At 41.4% G+C, this 22,919-nt stretch overlaps 1 long non-coding RNA gene across 2 annotated transcripts in view; it reads right to left on the bottom strand.

The window, feature by feature from the left end:
• Positions 1-22,457, bottom strand: part of LOC139828947 (uncharacterized) — a 134,910-nt gene extending 112,453 nt beyond the window's left edge. The window contains exons 1-4 of one of the 2 annotated variants that reach the window (XR_011741059.1): positions 22,269-22,457; positions 20,078-20,223; positions 7,033-9,701; positions 6,694-6,839 (exon numbers count right to left, since the gene is read on the bottom strand). This is a non-coding gene — a long non-coding RNA (uncharacterized lncRNA). Of the gene's footprint in view, positions 1-6,693; positions 9,702-20,077; positions 20,224-22,268 lie in introns of both variants that reach the window. The other variant, XR_011741058.1, reaches the window with a different exon arrangement.
• Between the last annotated feature and the right edge of the window lie 462 nt (positions 22,458-22,919).

Below are 22,919 nucleotides of genomic sequence, written 5' to 3'. Positions count from 1 at the left end.
GTCGCTGAAAAGAATTGCAGACAGCATTTTCAGTCCTTGTTTGCTGACAATTTGTCTGTAAATCTGAAAACTGTAACAGCATTACATATTTGAAAGAAGATTCAAAAGTGGGGAGTCATTTGCAATGATCTCCACTTCTGAATCCCTTTATTCCTTAACTCACTCCTTTAATCAGTGAAGGTTATTAATAGAAATGACCCTATGTTTTATTGGTCCTTAATGCCAGAGTTGCTTCTTAAAATTATTCAAGAGAAGCCAGGATGCAAGTCTTCTTACTCAGCCAAGTAACAGTGAGACTAATTTCCAGGGCTAGTAGTAAAGCTTAAAAAAAACGTCTTTGCCATGGAAACTTTCAGGATTTCAGATCAGTTTTAAATACTGAACATTACCTTAGACCATGTCTTTATTTTCAAGCTTTAGCTATTTACTTATCTTTTTAATTGTTCCAAAATTCAATTTGTAATCTGAGTTTGATCGGGTTTGGATGATTTTTTTGTATTTGTCAGCCCAAGGCTATAGTTTGGATGAGTGCCTTACTGGCTTAAGGGTTTTAACAAGTAGCAGAGGAGCTGGGGATCCCATTAGCAGCAGACAAGCCAGCGTCTTTTAATATTTAGGATGTTGTTTGGGATCCAATTTTGGTTTGGTTCCTTTGGAATGAAGTCTCCCATACAAAACAAACAAATAAAAACAAACAAACCAAAACCAAAACCAAACCAACAAACAAAAAACCCAGGGCATTGAGTCCACATTCTGGAGATGCACTGACAGCAAAAATAAAAAGCAAAACAAAACATTGTGCCAGTTGTAGGCTTTTGCATTTTTACAAAGTTTTGCATGCAAAGTGATGGAACCAAGATAAATGGTTGCAGACGGTTGAAACTAGACTTCAGAAAACAAATTGAGTTTACGTATAATACATGCCTAGAATTAAAACGCACAACCAGAAGATCCAGATTCTAATCCCACTTTTCCCCAGTGAGGACAATTCTGCTAGAAAGGGGTCTATTAGAATTGCAGAAATCCAGGAAGACAGTGTGGGAAACGTTTGGATGAGGAAGGCTGATACAGACTCTTTAGAACTTCGACTTCATAAAGAGATGATGTATAAATTATTTTAGGGGTCTACAAAATCACGAGTGGCATCGAGCGGCTGGACAGAAATACACCATCACTTTTAAGTGGTATCTCTGTCTCCTGACTGCCCAAAATGCCAGAGCCTGCAGTTATCAAGGAAAGGGATCAGATAAAGATCCCTCTTCTTCTCACTTTTCAGTCTTACAGCAGCCTCGATGCTTGTAATGTATGAACGGGTCACATACTGATATAATTAAAGACTTCAAAATGGATTTCAGCAATTTTGAGTAGATTACTAGTACTCAAGCATGAGAAGGAGGCTTAAGCGAAACAAAAATGACCTCGGAGATGGTTAATTCTTGTCTGAAATGAAGAGCTCATAGAAACAAGTCCTGCAGAAATGCCACAAGACAGAAGTGCACAGGGGTAACATGTTTATGTAGCAACACACAAATAGTAGGGAGAAGGAATTTTGAAGTCTCATAAATTATTGCCCATTTCTAATAAAAGCCCATGTTTACTAGGTAGAAGATAATTCAGTTAATATAAAAATAGACAGAAATACCTGCTAAACTTAAGATCTGTTCCTGTAGACCCAGAGGGCAGAAACTATGGGTCTTGTAATTCTGCATACACACATTCAAAGCAGATACTCTCAGGGTGTTGTCACGTACAAGACTTCATGATCAAAATGGTGCATAACCCAGTACTGTTCATCGCTGAGAGGCTCAAGTCAGGTTATTCAAGGCTTTCTATGATAAGATTAACAACAAGGAGCATACAAGCCTGGAGCAAAATAGCGTTTAGGTCATGGCAGGATAACTTCTAGTCTATCACAATGGCTTTGTGAACTTTGGAAAAGCTGAACTAGATGCAGAGTGGTATTGAATAACTCAAAGTTGTCAACAGTTCCTCAACACAGCATATATTTTCAAGTATGTAGAAATCACAAGGCCATTTTCACTATGGGGCTCAGGGAAAATGGCTTATTGTTCACTTCTAGTAGCTGCAATAGGAACATTGTGCACTGATTATCAAAAGGTACCTTTTGCTGCACAGAATTTCTCAGTAATTCAAGGACAGAGAGTGGGTATTTAGTATAGATCACAGAGGAGGAAAAAATGTTCTTTCACTAAAAAAACACCAGTAGGTTTTGGACCAGCACATCATATTCCCCTCATTTCATGCTATAAGGGGCATGAAGGCGAATTATTCCTAACACGTGTTGAGCTACACAATGCAAAAAATGTGTTAAGAAAGGAGGCAGGACCAAGAAGCAACAGCAGAACAGAAGAGATAGATATATTCCTGTATGCATAACTTTCTCCAAAGATCAGCAATCTCATTAAACGGTTCAGGTCTTGATATTCATCCACAGCATTTTCTTCTGTAACTTCCCACGACAGCAAGTTCTTGTGCTGCATGAGAAAGCATTTCTTTATTTCTGCCCCATATTCATTGCCATTGATTTCATTGATTGACCCCCTTTAAATCAGTCAGTGCAAACATGCAAAGGGCATCTGATAGTGTTCCAGAGTGACATAACTTGATATAATATACCCTAATGTGACAAGCTGCTGAAGTCTGAAGGAGAAGATATTCCTAATTCCAGACAGAGATCGAGGGTGAACCGAGGTAACCTCAGGTCCTCCGTTCACACCTCTGTGATTTAGCCCCACCCTGTCAACCCATCTCCCACTTCTGTCCTTCAGTATCAGGTGTAAGATGAATGAGGGAATTGATCACTTTAATATTCACCTTGAATGAGAAGATCTTTGATGGTGAGCACTCCTGCCGAAAACCGCTGGTGAGGAAGTTACAAGACTTCAACTTTTCCACTCAGCTTTCACCTCTCACATTCACAGTGCCCACATCAAGGAGTTGGAGAATATTAAATAGTTATATTGCCATCAGAGTGGTGGTATAAGTACAGCTGCTTTTTAAGCACAAGCACACAAAGCTCTCTGGATTTTCACAAGTCTTCCAGCATACGGAGCAAGTGCTGCACTCTCTGAGTTGCAATTGCTGACAGAAGCTGATGTTTTCACAGGTTGCTTTCTTCCTGGAAAAAGGTCAAGATGAGAAGGGCCTCCAGGAAATAAGAAGGATCCTGTCTTTCACGCATAACTCTTAATCGTTTTCTTAAATATCATGTCATACATTGCAACTCAATGGAGCTTGTGATTGCATGTGCAAAGGTGGCTTCATTCTTTGACACAATGTCCCTCCAATGCAAGCAGTAAGAATAATACCGCTGTGCTGTGCCGCTGTGAGAGCTGAACAACTTCAAACAAAGCCTGAGGCGCTTTCTTCATTGAAACCCTGAATTCTCTTCACAGGATCCTCTTCATAATTAGAGGAATGTTTCAGTCTCTTCAGACAGATGTGGAGGGGATAGCTACAACTGAAAGCAACAGGAGCAAGAACATGGGTTAAATTTAGCCGGAATGTCCGTGTCTCACCACGAGATCGCATTCATCACATAAGCAGGGGAAAGAGATGGGTTCTCCGAAGAGCAACTCAAAAGCTAACATTAAGACAGAGTTCAGCTTTCTCCACTGATTATGTAGGAAGCAAAGAGGAACTGGCCTTGTAACCTCATCACTTACAGGCAGTGTAAATAGTCTCAGTGTTTCACAATATTATAGTAGCGGTTTGTGTTTGTTTATAAGAGTGACTTCCTGCACAGAAAAGAGAGGGGAAGGTGTAGAACTGTTTGTATAACACAGGTTTAGAGTTTGCAATGGATTATCATCAGTTACACGCACCCAGACAGCACTGTACAACAAAGCGAGGACAAAGGAAAACAGGTTTTATCACCTTGCCAAAAGTTTGCGAGAAAATTCTCTGTGTCAGGGAAAAGTGTACACTTACAACTTATGTTTTAGCAAAACTTAAGGCTGAAGACACGAAAGAAATAAATAGACAGCAAGTTCAAGAACACAGCAAGTCAGATAGCTTCTTTTACGTCATCTGTATGGTTGCCAAGGTTCCTAGAAGATCCTCGTATGCAAACTTTAGATGAAAAGACAAAGCTGGGCAATCCTGCTAATGCAGAAGATAAAGCAGTTCAGCACTTCAGAAGCAAAGGAACCAGGTAGGAGGGTGAAATCCCTTTCCATCTCCAGGTAAGCAGAAGCGTGAAGGGACCATTCCATTTCATGTCTTCTTCCTGCATCACCACATCCACCACCCTAACAGCCTACCCTCCTTGTGGTTTCTGATCCTGGAGTTAAACCAGACAATACTCTGCAATTTTAATAGTCGAGCAACAAAAGGGAACACAATCTCTTGCCTACTCATCTGTAACACACATCACAAGAATAGGACGAGGTATTTAAGTCCTAACTTGTCCTTTATCCTCATTCTTTTACATCCATAAGATAAACTTCCCCACTACCCAAGCATTCATCCTGCTGCTTCCTAAAGTGTGTAAAGAGGAAATGAACACAAGGTGCTACATTTGCCCTGCAGGTGCCCAGCTGAGCTGGAATCTGTTCCTGTCCATCTGCCCAGGTTTTTTGCTGTATGTGACACATAAGGTTACAAGATTAAGGACCATATACATTTTTTTAATGGTAGAGAATGCTGGTAGAAATCACCTGGAGTGAAAGGTATCAGGCATTTATGAACCTATGCAGACAAGAACAGTAAACTCTGCAATAACTGGGAAGCAAAATAATTTTGCACCTGGAAACTTGGAGTGGGATTCATTACATCCCAACAGTATTCCTCTTTTCCTAGAGCTCACCAAAGAAGCTCAAATTTGCTCTTGTTTTTAGGGTTCTGGTGGGGTAGGTTCCCCAAAACACCCAAGATTTTTTTTTTTTCCTCTGTTAAGAAATCATTTGTGTGATGGCTGTTCTTCGCATTTACTGAAAACCCCTGTGTCGGACTGTCAGGTGCTGCCCTGTCATCCATGAAAGTACACAGATGCAAACATCTGGGCCTTTTTGTGGTACCCAGGTCTTCCTGAACCTTGCTTCTATGACCCTCTTTGAGCTTTGCGTTTCTCTACCAGCTGTATCATCGATGCTCCATGTGCTAGCAAAGCTAATTCAAAAGTCCCTGTCAGATCTAGAAATCTTTGCTGTGCAAGATCACGCTTCTAAACAAGCCCTAATTTGGACATATTGCTAAAATCTGGTTGATAGTACAGACTTCCTTTCCAAAATGAACTGACCAAAATTTTCTCTGTGTTATTTTTCCCTTTCCCATGTTATCCATGACGTCTAGATCCATACACGGAAAGCCACATACCCATATATCTAACTGGCTCCAAAATTTCCATTTGGCATATTTGAATCACAAAAAAACCCACATCTTAAACTTCAACAATGGCTCTAGTAAAGAAAATGCTACAGAACTATTTGTGATGATTAGCCATACATCCCTGCAGCAGCTCTCTCTCCACTTCTGCTTCGCTTGTGATCAACCAAACAATGGCATGAGCGCTGCCAAGCCTGGCACAGAGTCACGACCCCAGGTAGATGTTCCCATAAGCACCTCAGTACCCCAGGTGCAGCTTTTATGCTTTAAAGGGACTTTTGAAGAGCAAGGATTTTTCCTGGCTGGCCAAAGTATATTTTATTTACATTTAAATAGTAAAATTATTCTGTTCTCATGTGCTTTGCATGTATATAACTTCTGGGTTTTTTAGTTTGTCTTGAAGAGATAGCACACGCTGAGTTTATTTTAAATGGCTTCCTCTTCAACCCGCCCCCAACCTACACTATCCAGTACCAAGGCTAAATTCTCCTCTTCAGAATAAACAAGCCTTGAAGCTTTCACTTCTCTCTGACTTATCTCTGATCTGTTTGAAAAACCTGACCAGATCCTTCTTTTCGTCTCACAAAAATTCACGCTGAGAAGTAACATCATCACAACCTGTCAACGCTTAGAGGCTAAACAAAGAAAGAAACAGACCGAGAAAATAGAGATGAAAAGCTTTTGTGCCCCTCTTCCCTAACTAAGACCTCCCAAACTGTGTTTGGAGAGAGAGGGAAGGAGCCATTGTTTGAGCTAACACATCAGACGACGTGATTATTTCACTAACTATCTCCATCCCCAGACATATCAAATGGAATGCAATGCCAGCTGAAAGTATTATGTAGCCTTCAGTGATGTGAAACATATAAGCTCTAAGGCACACGGGTTGGCTGGAGACTCCAGCTGGCACTGGTAGTTTTATTGTACTGTGAAAAACATTAAAGTCCTCAGATGCCCTGCTGATCATGTGGTCTGAAAAACTTTCCTGGATCTGCCTGACACAAACTCACACCACAATTACACACCCTCCCTCGCTTTCTTCTTCCCTTGCTGCTGATGTACCCACACACACGCACGCTGTCGACATTATTTGGTCCATTATTCGGCTGGAAGTCCATGTGCCCGTGTGTTTGGGAGGGGGAGGAATTCTTTGTCCAAGTGCTAAAAAATCTGGTACTTCAACTTTCACTTGAAGGCGGCTGCAGCACATGTACAGACAATTAAGGGCTGTGTTTTGCTTCCTAACTTTTCACATTTTTTGCCTCTCTTTATGACATGTTTATTGGTCTTGAATGGCAAGGAGGGATAACATAGGGAACTGAAATTATCCATTCAGTTCTGACTCACCTATTGTGCACCTCGGTCTCATTTAAGGGCAAGTTGCACCCGATGTGGCGGCCAGGTAGCGTGAGCAACTGGAACCATTAATCCTGTTCACATCTGATTTTCGGCAAAATCTAAGCCAGCGGGTCCAGAGTAGTTAAATGTGCAGGCTGGGCAATTAAAACAGAAAAAAAAAAAAGGTTACAGACGAATATTATTTGGTCTGAAAACAAATCTGCAAGGGGTTTTGGAGACTAGTGCCTTGAGTATTACAGCTTATTTGTGGAGCTTTAACAGGAAACTGCTAATTATGACACCTGCACAACTTTCCTTGAATTAGACCCGGGGGATGCATTGCCTTACCTATAGATGTTAGCCAAAGCCTCAGGCTCTTAATCCATAGCCGTCACCTAAAGTGAGAACAGAACAGCCAGCCATAGGGCATTGGCAATCTTAAGAAAGGGTATCACATAATTTAAACTGGATTTTTCCTTCCAAGACAAACTGAGTTTTGAATACTCTTCTAAGGAGTTTTACCCTTCAGTCTCTTGTGAAATCAGCAGTCTGACCCATTAAAATGGCTGCCAGTCAAAATGAATATGTATGCAGCACTACAAAATTATTGGGAAAACAGATTCAATCTATAAGAATCCAAGCAAACAGTCTAATCAATATGGTTGTAAAATGAGGGTATTTCACACAAAGCAAACGTATCACCGACTCTCTATTTCATGTTAAAATGGACATGTGTTTCTCAAGCCTTGCCCTGGTCCTCTAGGTGAGAAGAATATTCATCTCTAAGCTTTAAGAAATACACTTTTAGAACTATTTCCTAGAGCTGCTATGCTTTCACAGTCCATACTTTTCAGCACATAGTGATTAGTTTGTGAATACAAAAGCCAGTGTTGTTCAAGAAAGCTTCATTTTGGGGTTTTGGTCAGGCAGTGGTTTACCCAAGATGAACGTGAAGAAACAGGCGTATCTTGCAAAAATTAAGGTTCTAAAAACTGCATGAGCAGCCATGTTCTGGGCAAGACTTTGTGAACAATCTGCCCCAACAGACTTCTCTATACTGCCCACTGGTTCAGTGGTAACGGAGCCCATGTGTCTACACAGCACGATCTGCAGCTCCTTGAAGGAGAAGAACTGTATTAATGTATTAACCCTCCCCTGTCAGCAACATCACCCCTTTAGCCTGTCTTTGGGTCTTGGACACAGCAACAGGCTGTATTAATAGCAATTCCTGTTCCAGAGCTACGCTGGGTGTTTCTACATGGTGCTTTATACCCAGGGAAGATATTCACACCACCAGCATAAGCACAAGTTACCCGTGTTAGGAATCCAATCATGGCATGTTCCCCACAGCATCAAGAAAGTCTCCTTCACAGTTCTCCAGCAAGTTTCCTCCAAAAGTGCAACTCACAGATGAAAGCTATCCTGGTGGCACACAATAACTGACTACTATGGGATTTTTTTCTTTTTAAATCAAACTGGTCAGTGGCAAACACCACTGACAATGCCCTCATTCTGGTGAATGTAACAGGCACTCCTTGAAGTCTCCAAGACAGGCTCTCATTTTATTGACAGAAACATGCCCGGAGTCCTGTCTGCAGCTTCTGCACCTGAGCCGCTTCAGAACTTGTCGGTACTGAGGTGAGAACTGATCCCCGGGTCTTGCACAGTGCTCCTGTTCAGCAGACTGTGAAGTTGTCTCCAAAAATAATCTGCCAGTGCCGAGCTCAGAGAGCAAAGTCCAAGGCAGAATCAAAACTCTCATCTCCCGAGGTCCTGACACTCCCGTGTAACATCACGGTGCAGCTCGCCCTCTGACTAGTGGATTTGCTGCAAGTCTGCTCTGACCTTATTGAAAGTGCAATATTCAAACAATGACGAAGCAGTGCAACATTTTTTTCTTGCTGGGGTAGCCAAGGTTGACAAACAGGTGGCAGGACAAGGTTAGGTAATGTATTTGTAGAACAGAGCACTTGTGGGTTTATTTCCTTGTCTCTATCAATGATTTTTTGCAAATGTCCTAGCTCCTTTTCATCTCAAATTGTTTAAAACATGGGAGCATTCCAATAATAATAAACTCCTCGCCTTTAATTTATAACTCCTAATACTGACAGAAGCCCAAAACGCTTTTTTAAGCTTGAAAAGGTGGCAGAGACGCATATTGTGCTCTCAGCACAAGAACTTCTGTGGCTGCAAGGAGAGAGCTGCCAATGCGCTTGCAGAAATAGCAGCAGTGTTTTATTTATGCCTGTAAAGCTTGGCCAGTATATTTTGCACTGAAGGAGCAGATTTACTGTGAGAAGAGGGAACTGCTGCCTCCATCTCTTTCAACATTGCCCAACGTGGAGCCCATCCCAGCCCCAGGGTGTGATCCCTGCCCTCCCAGCATCTATCCACGTCAGGGCCACATCTAGTGCAGGAGCACAGGGAAAGGATTTTCCACCCAGCGCTGCAAACCCTCCTGCTCGAGTTTAGTGTCCAGAGCCTGTGCCTCCTCTCCTCCCCAGCTTTCCTATGGCAAAACCTGGGAACAAACATCCGTCGGTCCCGTTGCACCCTCATGTCTTTCCAATGCATGCAGTCACAGAGTTCCGCGCATCTGTGTTGTAAGGGGGGCACAGAAAGCAGCGGGTTTGGAGCGGGGGAGATACACACAGCAAATCCTCCATCTGCAGCCCAGAGTGACGACGTTGGGAGGGCAGGAGAGGGAGCGTGGTGCACACAGCAATACAAAAAGTAGTTTTTGTGCCAGGCTCATCAGTGTGGCAGGGTAATAAGGTCAATGTGAAAACAACTGGAAGGCACATTCCCCAGTAAACATGTGCTGAGTGAAAACGGCCCGACCTTATGTTGTAGAATCCAAACCCATTGAGTCAATTGCCAGAAAACATGACATGACCTTTCAGATTCAGTGAGCATCAGTTCCAAGAGCAGGCTGCCGTGCTCTTTTCCATTTCACTGCTGCCCCCGGAGGGCCTCAAGTCACCGGAAATAATAGCTCGGGCTCCAAATCTGCACTCCTTTAATGAAAAAAAAAATACACATGGCATCCAGTTTGACCCTGGTGGCAGATTTTTTATATGCTTAGCTCAATTTCTTTAAACTTAACAACCACGCTTTATTTATTTATTTATTTATTTACTTCATTTTTTGAAATCTTCCCAGAGCTCAGGTTTTCCCGCAGACAGACCATTTTTGGCAAGGGAGGAAGCCTCTTGTTTTGGTGAATGAGGAAAATAATTAATAGCTAATGTGGTGCTCATTCCAACTCACAGCATTCCCTCCCCAAACAAGTATAGAAAATGCTATTCCAGTTGGAACATATTCTCTTCGCTTTCTAGACTGAGAAACGCATAAAGAAGTATTTTCGCCCACAAACCTCCAAAATCTTATTTTAATCTACAAAACTCAAGCCATCCATGAGAGGAGTAACACTGTGCAACATTCCAAGCACTAACAAGATGGGAGTTTGTGATATTAAATGCAATTCAAAATGTACTTTCCCTCCCACTGAATTATTTTCCCTGTGAAATTCCAATTAAAATTTTCTTGCCCTTTTACTGTCTCCCTGACAGACTGATGGGGCTGAGATTTGAAATCAACTGCAGCTTTTAGGTGAAATATTTATTTTGAGGGCCAGGCAAGAAGCTTTTTTGGATACTATTCAGACTTTCCCCTCTTCTGTCAAAAAAGCAAAAAGGAGATGTAAGGATCTGTACCGTCTGGAAATTATATTTATTTTGACTTGAGCTGTGCCAACCTGCAGTATACAAATACTCAGTCAAAACTGCCTACCATCTGTGTTTATTGTAGAGGAATAGCAACATCCAATGGCCAGTTAAATGCAGGTTAATTGCAGGCGTGTATTGAATTCCCTGGAGAGCCAAGTACACAGTTAGCTCCCCCAGTGTAATCTCTTTCTGCTACATGAAGGAAATCAAAAAGAGAAGGAACAACAATGCCAAACCACAGAAGAGCTGGATGCCTCTCCACACAGAGGGGGGGTAACTGCAGGAAACAATACGGGCCTATTAAATTATTTCACTGGCACCAAAGAAGTAAAATGAACATAAATTAATCAGCTACAAAAGATGGGACAAGTGTTGGTGTAATTCTATTGAAGTCCGTGGAGTTGTGGAAAGGATAAATTTAACCCAGGATCTTTCAATGACTGTATATTTGAAAGTGGCTTGTTGAAAAAATGGGGCATTCTTAGAAAAGAAAAAAAGGACTGCGAGAGACTCCCTGTGAAATGCCATCCTTTTAATTTCCCTGAGCAGTCACATTTTCACCATATTGACATTTATAATTTTATTTCCTTGCATTTATAAAGCCATCTGCCCAAGACTTTTGAAAGCACTGACAAACTGTGAGCATCAAACTTCTGATCTTAGAAATTCATGCCCTACAGAGGTGGATCAGGTTGGGCAGGACCAGATGCAGATGCTGTGAGGTATTTTGGAAGAAGGAGAGTAGCAGCCTCTGGCCCATGTGAACCAGAGACAACACACCAGATCTGGAGGAGCAGAGAAAAGGGATCCTCAGCTTCATTAAAGTCATAGAATCATTTTGGCTGGAAGAGACCCTTAAGATCAAGTCCAACCACAACCTAAATTTAGCACTAAACCATGTCCCTAAGAACCTCATCTATACATCTTTTAAATCCCTCCAGGGATGATGACTCCACCACTGCTCTGGGTAGCCTGTTCCAATGCCCAACAAGCCTTCCTGTGAAGAAATGTTTCCTAATGTCCAGTCTTGAACATTTCCTGGTGCTGGGAAATCCATACCAAAAAGGCACACAAAGATTAAGGTCTTAAGGTCAACCTTAGGCTTCCCCTCACAGCTGTTAACTTATACTATGCGTTGCCTGAGCCCCCAAAAGAGACATAAATACCTTTAAAAAATATAGTTTGTAGTGTAGCAAGAAGACAGAAACTCTGGGTGGTGGTGGACGGGAACACAAATGCACCCAGGGCCTCCCTGAGGAATGTCCTTCCCCTGGGTGCCATCCCAGGGCCCACACCGCAACGAGTGCGGGGATGAGGATCTCTCTCAAAGTACCAGAGATTTAAAGCTTTAAAACTAGGACCAGATTTAACGGGGAGGGGTGAAGAGAAGGAAAGAAGGGACTCAAGGTGGTGCAGTATCACACACAACAGAGGAAGGCCTGTGCCTTGGCACAGCTTCCCCGTGGACACCGCAGTTGTGGCGCCTACACAGACCAGGCCTGAGGTAGCCAGGCTGGAAAGAGCTCCAGGGCAGAGCCTCAGACAAGGGCAATGGATGAGATACAATGCTTCAGGTGTGCCACAAAGTGAATTGCTATCACGGAGAGCTACATTATTCCCCTGACATCACCTTTTTCTCTGGGACACCTAGTTCACTTTAGCCTTAAAATACCTAGTTCCCATCTGGCGGGCAAGCCCGACAGCTGGCACACCGAGTTGACAGGAGTGTGACCCCTTCTTCACCGAAGGCAAAACTGCATCACCCACACACCGCCTGAGATCCAGAGGGGCTTAATGGGGCACTCGGTGCTTGTTCCCCCCACCTACTTGCATGCACTCAGAATTTCAGCCTCTGAACTGTGAGCCTTTGCGGGGAGTTAATGTGTTTTCCCCTTCTTTTCCACATTGCCAGTGGCGACGTCCTTCTCAGGGACTCATATTCTTAGGGGCATTTTTAGCTCTTCCTCCCTCTTCTCCCAGATGTCGAAGCTGCCATTAAATCTGCCTGCTCAATTTATAATGCTGAAGCCTTTCAGCCAAGGCTTAGTCATCTCACGCCTCATCTCACTGAAGCTTTCTCCCCTCCAGGCTTCTGCCCTCATTCCCTCCAGTCCATTTATCCAGAGTCACCTGCCTTCTCTGCCCTCCTCAGATCCTTCTGCTTCCCAGCCCTCCTCAGATCCTTCTGCTTCCCAGCCAATGCTCATCACATCAAAGATTATTGTTTTCACATTCAGCACCTTGCACAACTTCTTTTAGCTTTTTTTTCTCTCCACTTTTCCCTCTTTTCACTTTCATCCTGGCCCTCCTCAGCTCTCCCAGGAGGAAATTTGTTCATTACTTCCAATTGCAAACCAGAGTTTCTTGTACATGTCAGAAAACAATACTCTACCAGGTCAGATCCATACATCATATGTCTATGAGTAAGTTTAGTTTTTCCTCACTTTGAAACATTAAAATAACCACTACCACCATGAAAAGTAAAATTAATGCTACACTTTTCTACTCCCTTCAGTTACATCCCAGCCTCATGTGCTCACACTGGCTTTAGATGACAAGCTGTTTTTCTCAGGCCTCACATCTTTTGTGTACTAATTTTAGGGCTTTATGCAACACCATGTAATAACAGCTGTGCACTGAAAACTCCTTCCTCTCATATTTCACCCAGAAGCATCCTAGATTCCTGTTTTGAACCCAAAACTTAAGGTGTCTTTCTATATTACAGCACTTAGAATGAAATATTTGTAAGGGGTGTGGGGCTAGATTCTTAAAAAGCATAAGCCAGTACGGCTTTGTTGACATCTGTGAAATATAATTGGCTTTATTAAAGTGTGTTGAGTAGTATCAGCTGGAAACTTGGCCACACAACCTAAAATTTGAATAGAATCAATCCACTGATTCTGAGTCTAATTCAAAAAGGGCCATTGCACCCTTGAGATGTTACACTGCCAAATCTATTTCGGAAACTAAAAGAATAAGATTCATGTTTCTTTTCATACCAGTTTCTCAGTTCAGAAGAAGCAATAGGTGAAGGCTCCACATATGCTGTTGTTTAAACTGCTGAGCCAACGCGCTGAGCATTTCAGCCTGAAGCTGACACCTACTGCCATGACCAACAGTGCCCTCATTTACCTCTCAAATTAAAATGGAGCATATCAACATATTTCCTGTTTTACTCCTTGCATAGCCTCTCACAGAAGGCTTCAGACTGTGAGGTTCATCAGTAAACACAGATTATCACCCTCAGGAAGTTCCAGAGGCCCAGAGAAAGATGCTACAAGCTTGAGTTCCTACAGTGGATTCCATTACAGTATGCAAGGGACATTTAAACAAGCTTCCCTGGGATAAATGAGAGAAAAAAGCCAGCACACTCAGCATGAGGAAAACAAAAAGCAATCTTCAGCTAGTGCCGGCCATGCATATTTTGAAAACCATTGCCTTCAGCCATTATCAACAAAAAGTCAGCAAAAACTTACTTTAGAATCTGAAAAGACAGAAATTTAAAGCATTTGGCGGCACAATCTGTTACTTAGGGACGAGTTCATTAAAAATGCAGCACTGTTTACTGAAGGCAAAATGCAGACATGTACTTTGCATATAAAGCAAGCACTTCTTGAATGATAGGGACACCTTTCCTTCTGACTGAAACGGGAAGGAGGGCTGGTTTAATTGTGCTGATGGATGGATGGATGGCTTTGTGAAAGAAGGTAATAATCGGAGAAGCCAGTCCAAAACCTCACACAAATTCAGAAGGCCAATGACTAAGAGACTGAACAACAGAATAGCTATAGGGAGTTAGGAGGAGCTTAGGAAGAACTATGTAATGGACCTGCATGCACATTGGGGTTGAGCAAGGGTGAACGCTGTCTAGGAGCAGCCTGAGCAGCACAACTCTGTGTCTTTGGGAGGTGTGAAAGGAGAAGAGGGACCAGGCAAGCTGAGTTGCAAAGGCAAATGTCAAGAAACGCAGAAATAGGAGCGGGGGAAATCAGAAATCAAGAGAAGAGACGTAGTGGGAAGATAAGACTGAGGAAGGACACCGTGACTGTCAACCCAAATCAGAGGCAAAGGAGAAGGCAAAGGAACCTGGAGCAGAGGAGGTTCACTATTGTCTTTTTTCCACTGAAACAACTTCTTTTGCCTGACCAGCTGCTGCAGACCGCAGTTAATGTTTGTTGCGGAAACTCAGCTATTTGAGCTGGCGACTGATCTTGCCATGGATTTATACTGCCATAAATCTCTGACTTAAGTCTAGTTACTCCTCACCTTGATAGATCAGGAGCAAGCCCTTGGAAGTGAAAGGTGCTATAGGAGCACACAGTATTTTCTTAAAACACAAAGAAAAGACCGTGAACACAAACACTTGAAGCTCACAGCTATGAATTCTCTTGCTACATAAAGCCATGTATCAGTCATTCCTATGGTTGATGAGAGTAAGTCACTTGTTTCTTTCAAGACAACATGTTATACATATTATGTATGCTTTGTAGAACATCGGAGAGTGAATGCAATAACCATTAAGATAATAATTACCAGACTAATACGCTATGAACCTTTCTAGATCTTTTATCTGGTGGTTTTAATCTCTGGTCTTCGGAGTCCTGGGCGTCCATGGCTCCCTTCAAAATAGTTCTATGAAATTGAACTTTTTAAGAGCTGTCAAAAGGCTTGAAATCAAGAGTTCTTGTCCAAAAGAAAAAGAGGGAGGGGAAGCTTGGCAAATTGAAAGAGGTTGAAAGTTTGAAAGGTTTGCAAAAGGGAGTAGAACAGCCTGCTACAACTCCATGGCAACAGTGTACAACTGCTGCACGTGCAGAAAAGAAGGAAGGGTGGAAGACAGCTTCCTGGTCAAATAATGTCTTTTAAATTAATTAATGTCCTTAAAGTAACGTCTTTTAAATTCTCTGGTCAGAGAATTTATTGCGGCGTATGTCCAACATCCCCAATGATTCAGAAGACTGAACATCATTCCAAACTGCTTTGGCTTCACCAAAAACATCTGCAGAAGAAGGAGATTTGCAACCCCAAGACCTAGTCCACTCGAGTAAGTACTGCTTCCAAGCTTTCCATCTGGCAGCTAGAGCAGCCTCCTCTCTATTGGATAACTGAAGACACATACCAAGATTCATTCACTCAAAATAAGCCTAATAACAACTTAGAGGTTTATAAGGAAGCTGTAGTCTATTCCAGATTGTTTGTTTTGCTGCTTTAAATTTTCCCAATCTAGCAAATATGAGGGAACATTAGGGGAAAATTTATAGAGGGAAGAAAAATGTTTTATTTAGATACAAGAAATAATTAGAACAAAAATTTTAAAATATGATCCAATAAGCCCTTATTTCTATCTCTTTGTTCTCTGTCTCACCCTCCACTCTCTGTTCTGCTCCCCTTACATAAAAAATAAAAAACTGTTTAACACAGACTGTGTAGAAAGGGAATGGAAAGGAAATAAAAAAATCAGTATTCCTGGTGAATAATTTGGCTAGAGGAATAAGACAGATACAGATCAGATTCTTTTGATATGTTAAAAGCATCCCAAAATGCCTACACTCTGGATGCTTTTACACAAATTATCTTTCATCATAAAAGTACAAAATAGATATAATGGACAGCTCATCTCTCTCCGAAGAATATGTAGCCACTAGCTGATAAGATAATAGACTAAACACTGACCTGTCACAGACTTGATGATCATAAAAGTAGAGTTTAAAAAGTTGGTTCTCGCATCTCAGGCATTTAATGGGTAGGCACCAAGACGTGCTTCTCATCTTCAAAGTCTTTTTGTACTATTCTGCCTTAATAAGCACAGGCATAACCCTCAAACTGGTTGTATTTGGAGGAAGACACTGTTTGTACATATACTCCTCCTACAATCTCAGTTCCCAGGAACTCCTTCCCACTTAACCTCAGAATGACTTTAGTGTCATGTAGTTCCTCTGAAAGAAACAGATTAAAAATCTTTTTACTGAGTGCTGCAGCCCAACCTGTTTTATATTCCAATCCCAAGAGGCAGCTGAGGCATCAGTGGATGGATAGGCTCCTAATAAACAATAACTATTATTGCAGCATGCAAACCAGCTGAACTGTGGAGAACAGACCCCCAGAACTGGTGAATCTTTCACCAGTAGCCTTGTCACGGTGCCTGTGACAACTGAGCTTTTTTTCCTCTGTCTCCTTCCCCAAGCACTTGCTTCCAAGGCAGGAAAGACAATGTATTTTTGGTCTTAACAATTAATCTAACAGGCATCTTCATTCCTGTACATGCACTGAATGTTTCTGCTTCTGTTTCTTCCTACACTGCAAAAGAGCCTCTACCTGATCGTTCGATCCTTCTCCTCTTTTCTCAGTATCTCCCTTTGGAATCTGACAGGGTTCATGTAAGGATAGAAAACACTTCTGTAAGCAATAAAGCAGGTGAATTCATTAGAACTGGGCAGAACACATTGCAGATTATTTTTACATAGCTCACTGTCCTGTAAGATGTCACGTTTACAATATTGGTAAATATTATATTTCAAATCAACAGCTAGCCTGAAAAGAAACAGTATGTGGTGCTCAGACCTCAGAACTGACAGGTCTGGGTTCTTTCTGCAGTCCTGCCAGCAAACAGCTGTGGGATCTCTGGAAAGTCCCTAACCTCCACTACTACTGTTTTAAAACCTGAAAAACAGGAAGATTAGCTGAAAAATTCTAAGTTATTAATGAGGTTCTAGCAGCAGCCTCATAGAAGTACTAGCATCTCTTCCTACTAAATTAATAAAAGCTTAGTTCTTCAAAGGAATTTACATGCTTATTTCCACTATAGAAGCTAAAAGTACAGGAAAATAAGTACACTTGGTGACCTCCTGGGGGAACAGACCTGCAGCTCTCAAATCTTTTTTTCTCCCCAGTTCACTGATGAGCACTCATGTGGCACCTAACACTCATTTAAACCAATATTTATTGATCGATTTAGGCACTTACATATTTACAGAAAAGCTTTTCATTCTTCCTTTTGCTGTGTAGACACAGCCACAGAACTCAGAGGAAAGAGCAACAGCTTTTAGATGACAGAAATTCAAATGCTGACAGCACAGGCCAGTGCACACAGGCACAGCTGTGGAGTGGTGGATTCTGCCTCCCTGAGGAACAGATTCATGCATGTGGCAGGTATCTCACTTTTATTTATTCTGGATATAGTTTTTTCTTATTCTGCCACACTTAGAGCAGACCCTGGGCATTGAATGTTTTCATTTTGCAAAGTCAACTGAGCACTTGTGGTTTTTCCCTTCAGGAGGCTGCGATGAGAAAAGGGTTTGCCTTTTTTGTTTGTTCAATGAAAGGATAAACAATAAGCAAAAGAAACAAAACTTGAAAGAGCCCATAAAAAGAAGGGTTTTCTAAGTTTAAAAAAAAAAAAAGTGCAACACCCTGAAATTGTGTTTATTTATCCCACTCATTCTCCAGGATGGCTTCATCCTCACTCTGCTTCTTTAGTTCTGCAATATTACCTTTCTTGATCCAAATCAGTTATGTTCAGTTATGTTGATTGTTCAACTTTCTAGAAGTGCTGAAATGATAGTCTTTCCCATTCATCCGTTTGGACAGGGATGGGGATGGGGAACTTGTGTGTTCTGCCACAGGGTTCATTCTGGTGGTTTACATGTTACTGTACTGTCGTGAGAGCAGGCTGACACTTTACGCTTCATACTGTATAATTCAACTATTGTCAAGCATCAGATCCCTAAAATATAGCACAGCCCTGTAATGAAAGGGAATTAAATTACATAACACATGGAATATTACATAAGCAATGCCCAAGAATGGATAAATAAAAGCCTAAGAGGGACAATCTTCCATGAGGCCTGAAACCCACATGGTGTAGCAACCCAAAGTGGTTACTCAGAGGAAGAACAGAAAAGCATGTCAGGCCCAGAGTGATGCTTCTTCCACCTTCCAGCTCCTGGCAGCCTGCCATTCGGGGATTTCCTGAGCCAGAGGTTGCATCTGCATCAGCGTGTTTAACAGCCCCTGCTGGACCTATTTTCCATGAATTTGTCTAATTGCTTCTTGAATCCATATCTGTCAGCAGTAAGTTCCACAACTGAATTATGCACTGTCTGAAAAAGCATTTCTATTTGTTCTGGTCTAAAGTAGCTGCCTGAAAATTCCTTTCATTGCCCCTTCAGTCTCGTGCTGTAACAGGGGACAGTCATTACCAATTCCTTCTTCCCATGCCGTTTATGACTTTACACACACCTGCATTACCTGCCTCTCTTCCAAGCTGAGCTGCCCTATTTAATTTATTCTCTTCTAGGAAAGCCATTTTATAACTACCCATTCCTGTTGCCTTCCTCTGCACCTTCTCTTTTTCTATCATATCCACAGACTCTCTATCCATACATTCGGTACACTTGCAAAGAGAATCTGAATTAATTTTTAGAACTGATTCGCTAAAATGCATGGACTATCTGTGTGGACATACTTACTCAGAATTAAAGTAGGCCTAATTCAATTTAACTTACTTCACTTCCAAAGTGAATTAAGGTAAATGTAATTGAGGCTACTTAAATTCTGACTAAGAATCTTGACATCTGCCGCAAGCGAAGCTATATTACCCACAGGGAGTTAATTCACCACCATAAGTGTGGAAATACAACCAACTGCATAGCAGGAAAGCCAGAGAAAAGGAAATCATTAGTCCCTGAATTGCAATAATCACCACAGTGTATTTATGCTAAATGCGTATTTAATTTGGGAGGCAACATCCTTGCATACCAAAAAGGGAAATAGACTTACCTTGCTTAGAAGAACAAACCTATAAAATTTTCCAGTTAAATTTTTATTTTGTAACAGAATAATAATTGTGTCAGAATTCCAAAGTTGGTTAAAGGAAAAACAGATAAAGTTTCATCACAGTAAGTGCGACGGCAATCAAATTTTCCTTGTTAACTCACGGTTGTGTGAGTTTCCATCTTTATGTGGGTATAGTAGAAAATGTTTTAGAAAATGACCCCAGTTTACACAACACACCACAGAAAACCCACGTGTGCCCTGCTTTGCTTTTCTTCTCCCTATCAAATTGTTAATACACTGGTCTCCATCTGTTTGCAGAACTGGAGGAACCTCAAGCTCTTGCTGCCTTGATGTCGTATCTGTTTCAGGCTGCATCTGCAAATAACTCTCCTACCGTTGACAGCAGGAGGCCTGTGGATGCTCTTGAACAGTCTCATGGTTCCAACTCTTGGTTCAAGGGTGTCACCCCTACCCATGATAGAATTACCTCCTCCTGTGCTGCTGGTGAAAATGCACACGCTAGATATAATAAAAAGGCTACCTCTCCATGATCTGCTTTTACTATGTATCAAGAGTTCTGCTATGTGAAAAATCAAGGTTTATTAAACTTTGTGTATTGTTCAGTTCATCCACGCCATTATTATGTTGATCTTTCGTGTACAGCAGCAGCTATTTACAACTGAACTGCGGATCTAAAACTTAAAAGCAGTTTTCCAGCTTATCCTTCACTTTCCTGTTGACAGCCACAGCAAAAGCAGAATTGCTGGGGTTGTTGTCCCAACCTGGGCTTACTGCAATGGCAGCAAGTGCCTGAATCAAGAGTACAGCTCCAAAGCAGCACAAGGTGCCCCAGAGCAAAACAAGACAGCGGAAGCCAAGGGAACAGGTACCTTCCTTAGACACAGCCTCGTAATCCTCCTCAGCTCTCTCCAAGTCCGCAGGTATGTGAAGTCTTTGTGACTCTTGGCCAAGGCTTTTGCTGTCCAAGGCCTAATTCACGCTGTTCTATATTCAGACTGGAGGGACACGCATGTTTCTGGAGAAAAAGGAGAAGGAAAGCTGTGGCCTTTCCCATGAAGAAATCTAAGACCTCTTCTGGACCAGCCCCAAACACAGTAATGAAGGACTAAAGTGCACTTCATCATATAGATGCATTTTTTTCTAACTTTAGCTTCAAAAACTTTACAAGGTTTGACACTTATTCCTTTCTGTACACTTCACTCCCACAACTGCATCGCCACTGGAAATTTCTCCATAGTCTCTAATATTAACACTGTACACGCTGAGAACATGGGGGTTGGCCAAGAAATTTGCTTCTTTTCTATTCCTTCTCTTACATTTGCATCATATAGAATTGCACTGTAGAATCAATGGTAATTTCATAGGTTTTATGAGAAATTTTCAGTAGAAATTGGAAGGTTTCTTTTATTTCCTGCAGATTTTTTCCTCAGAAAGACACTCTAGCGATACCCTAAACAGTAACACGAAGTCGCCATCTCAGCCTGATGTACTACTCTCCTCTACAAACTCCCCAGTGCAGCTCAGCTTATTTCCAGGTAGTGCTGGAATCCTCAAACTTGATAACTTGTTTTAACTACTTTTTACAAACAATCAGATTTTTTAAAAATTAAAAACAAAAATTAGATGCATTTAAAAAAATAGAAAAACAAAAAAGTTATAAAATGGTGGGGAAAAAAATTATGTCTGAAACAAACATATTTCATGCTGAAATTTCCCTTAACAATTAAAGTCCACACTGATATCAAGAGAGAAAAAGATGCTGTGTGACATTTCTGAGAGATTTGTTCCTCTGAGCAAATGTTTGTTGACAAAGAAAGGGGGAAAAAAGTAAAAAAAAAAAAAAAAGAAAAGAAAAGAAAAGAAAAGAAAGGCAGAAAAAATACAAGGGGAAAAAAGAAAAGAAAGAAGTGAGGGAGAATACTTAAGGGACAAGAATATGTAAGGGATACAAGACCTTCCTACCTCATCCCCAGAACATTTCATAGTAAGACTAATAATATGATTTTAATGATACCCATGTAGGAATCAGTTTTCCTACCATGGAAATTCTTGCCTGACAAAGTGATCAAGGCAGCAGCCTCAGGTAATTCATAGAGAAATAATATGTGAGAAAAATATGATTTTAATGTCTTCTACCAAAAATGATGACCAGCTGTGCCCTCCAAACTGGCGTTACTAGTTCATTACTTCCAGATAATGGGGAGGTAGCTTTGTTGTGTGGTCGTAAGTGAAGTCAACTGGAGTAGTGAGTTCAAAAGTGACAGAAGAAAAAATTCCAAGAACTCAACTGAGAAGCTCACTGGAAAAGTGTGGCTGAAGATCTAAATGCAGGAGGTGGATGATTCAGTAATGAATGGAAGGCTCATTTTGACAGCTTGGGCTGCCATCCAAGCTAATTTGTTTCCAAGCCTTCAGTTTGCCAACTGAAATGGCTGAGAAATAATAGGCCCCCAAAAATATTTCTAAGGAAACACAATGCCCATTATCACTGAAGGAGAAAGAATCTGCACATTTCAAAGACGAAAAAGAAATTTGATATCTGCCAACTTTGGCCAGTTCCAAATGACACAGGAAGGAGCAGTTAAAATGTAGTGAAAGGAAAGAAGTAGACTATTGTTAAATAAATTCAAAGTAAAAGTCATCATAAAAAATAGACACGATAAATAGAAGGATGTTTCTTTCACAAAGAGATGATTTTATGGCTGAGCCCATGTAAGAGCCTATGATAAAGAAGTGTTAGGGACACAGGAAAAATGAAAAAGAAATTGATAAAGAGAAATAGTACATAACAAAATGAAAAATAATGAGACAATCTCTTTATATTTGACTTGGTCATCATCAAATTTCATGGGAACTGGTTTGGGTATTTTATAAACATTAGAGACTTAAAAAATTCTCACACACAAACACTTTGTAGCTCTCACTGAAGTCAAGAAGAGCAAGGAATGTCCTGCAGTTGCCACCAGAGGTTACGCTTGTACTTGCAGACACACAGGACCTGTACGATCTCTGCCAAGACACTCACAACACATCTACATCGAGCAGAAACCCCCAGCTTACCAGTAAGGGCACATGGCACAGCACAAGGTTGTGTGGTTTGACACCCCGAGTCGGGAAATGGAAAAGCCGCGTTCTGCCTGTGGATCAGCCACATGCCCAGACTGCTCCTGCTGGACAGGAGCTGCCTGTCCCACAGTAGTGTTGAAAATCCACTCACAGCCACTCTCTGCTCACACCCTGTTTCTTCGTGTTTATTAAGATGACCGCTCACCTAGAAAACAGAAGAGAAGCAGGAGATTTGATAACAATTTCCCAAAAATGAAAGGGTTTTTTAGAGTAGAGCAACCAGACGTTCCCCGCTAGAATGAGGAGTTAGCGTTGTGTGCAGGTAAGCAGAAAGAGATTTTGAAGCGCTGAGAAACCACTTCATGGCAACAAGAAATACCTGTGGAGGTTGTATGGTCTTTGTCACCACACAGTTTTATGAAGAGACTAGGTATGGGCACCATATATATAAAAAGCTTTTTTGGGTTTTAGTTTATGACAACTGCTTGCTTATAGATGAGAACTGAATTTATGAGAACTGAATTGCTTATAGATTGAGAAATGTTTAAAAAAAACCCACAGCCTAACTATACACAGCAACATTTTACAATGAATATTTTTATTTTTCCTAACTAAAACAGGATAGTTCATTATAAAACCTTTCCA

The sequence above is a fragment of the Patagioenas fasciata genome, chromosome 12 (genome assembly GCF_037038585.1).
Source record: "Patagioenas fasciata isolate bPatFas1 chromosome 12, bPatFas1.hap1, whole genome shotgun sequence".
NCBI classification, from domain to species: Eukaryota; Metazoa; Chordata; class Aves; order Columbiformes; family Columbidae; genus Patagioenas; species Patagioenas fasciata.
This window is presented reverse-complemented; position numbering and strand designations above follow the sequence as displayed.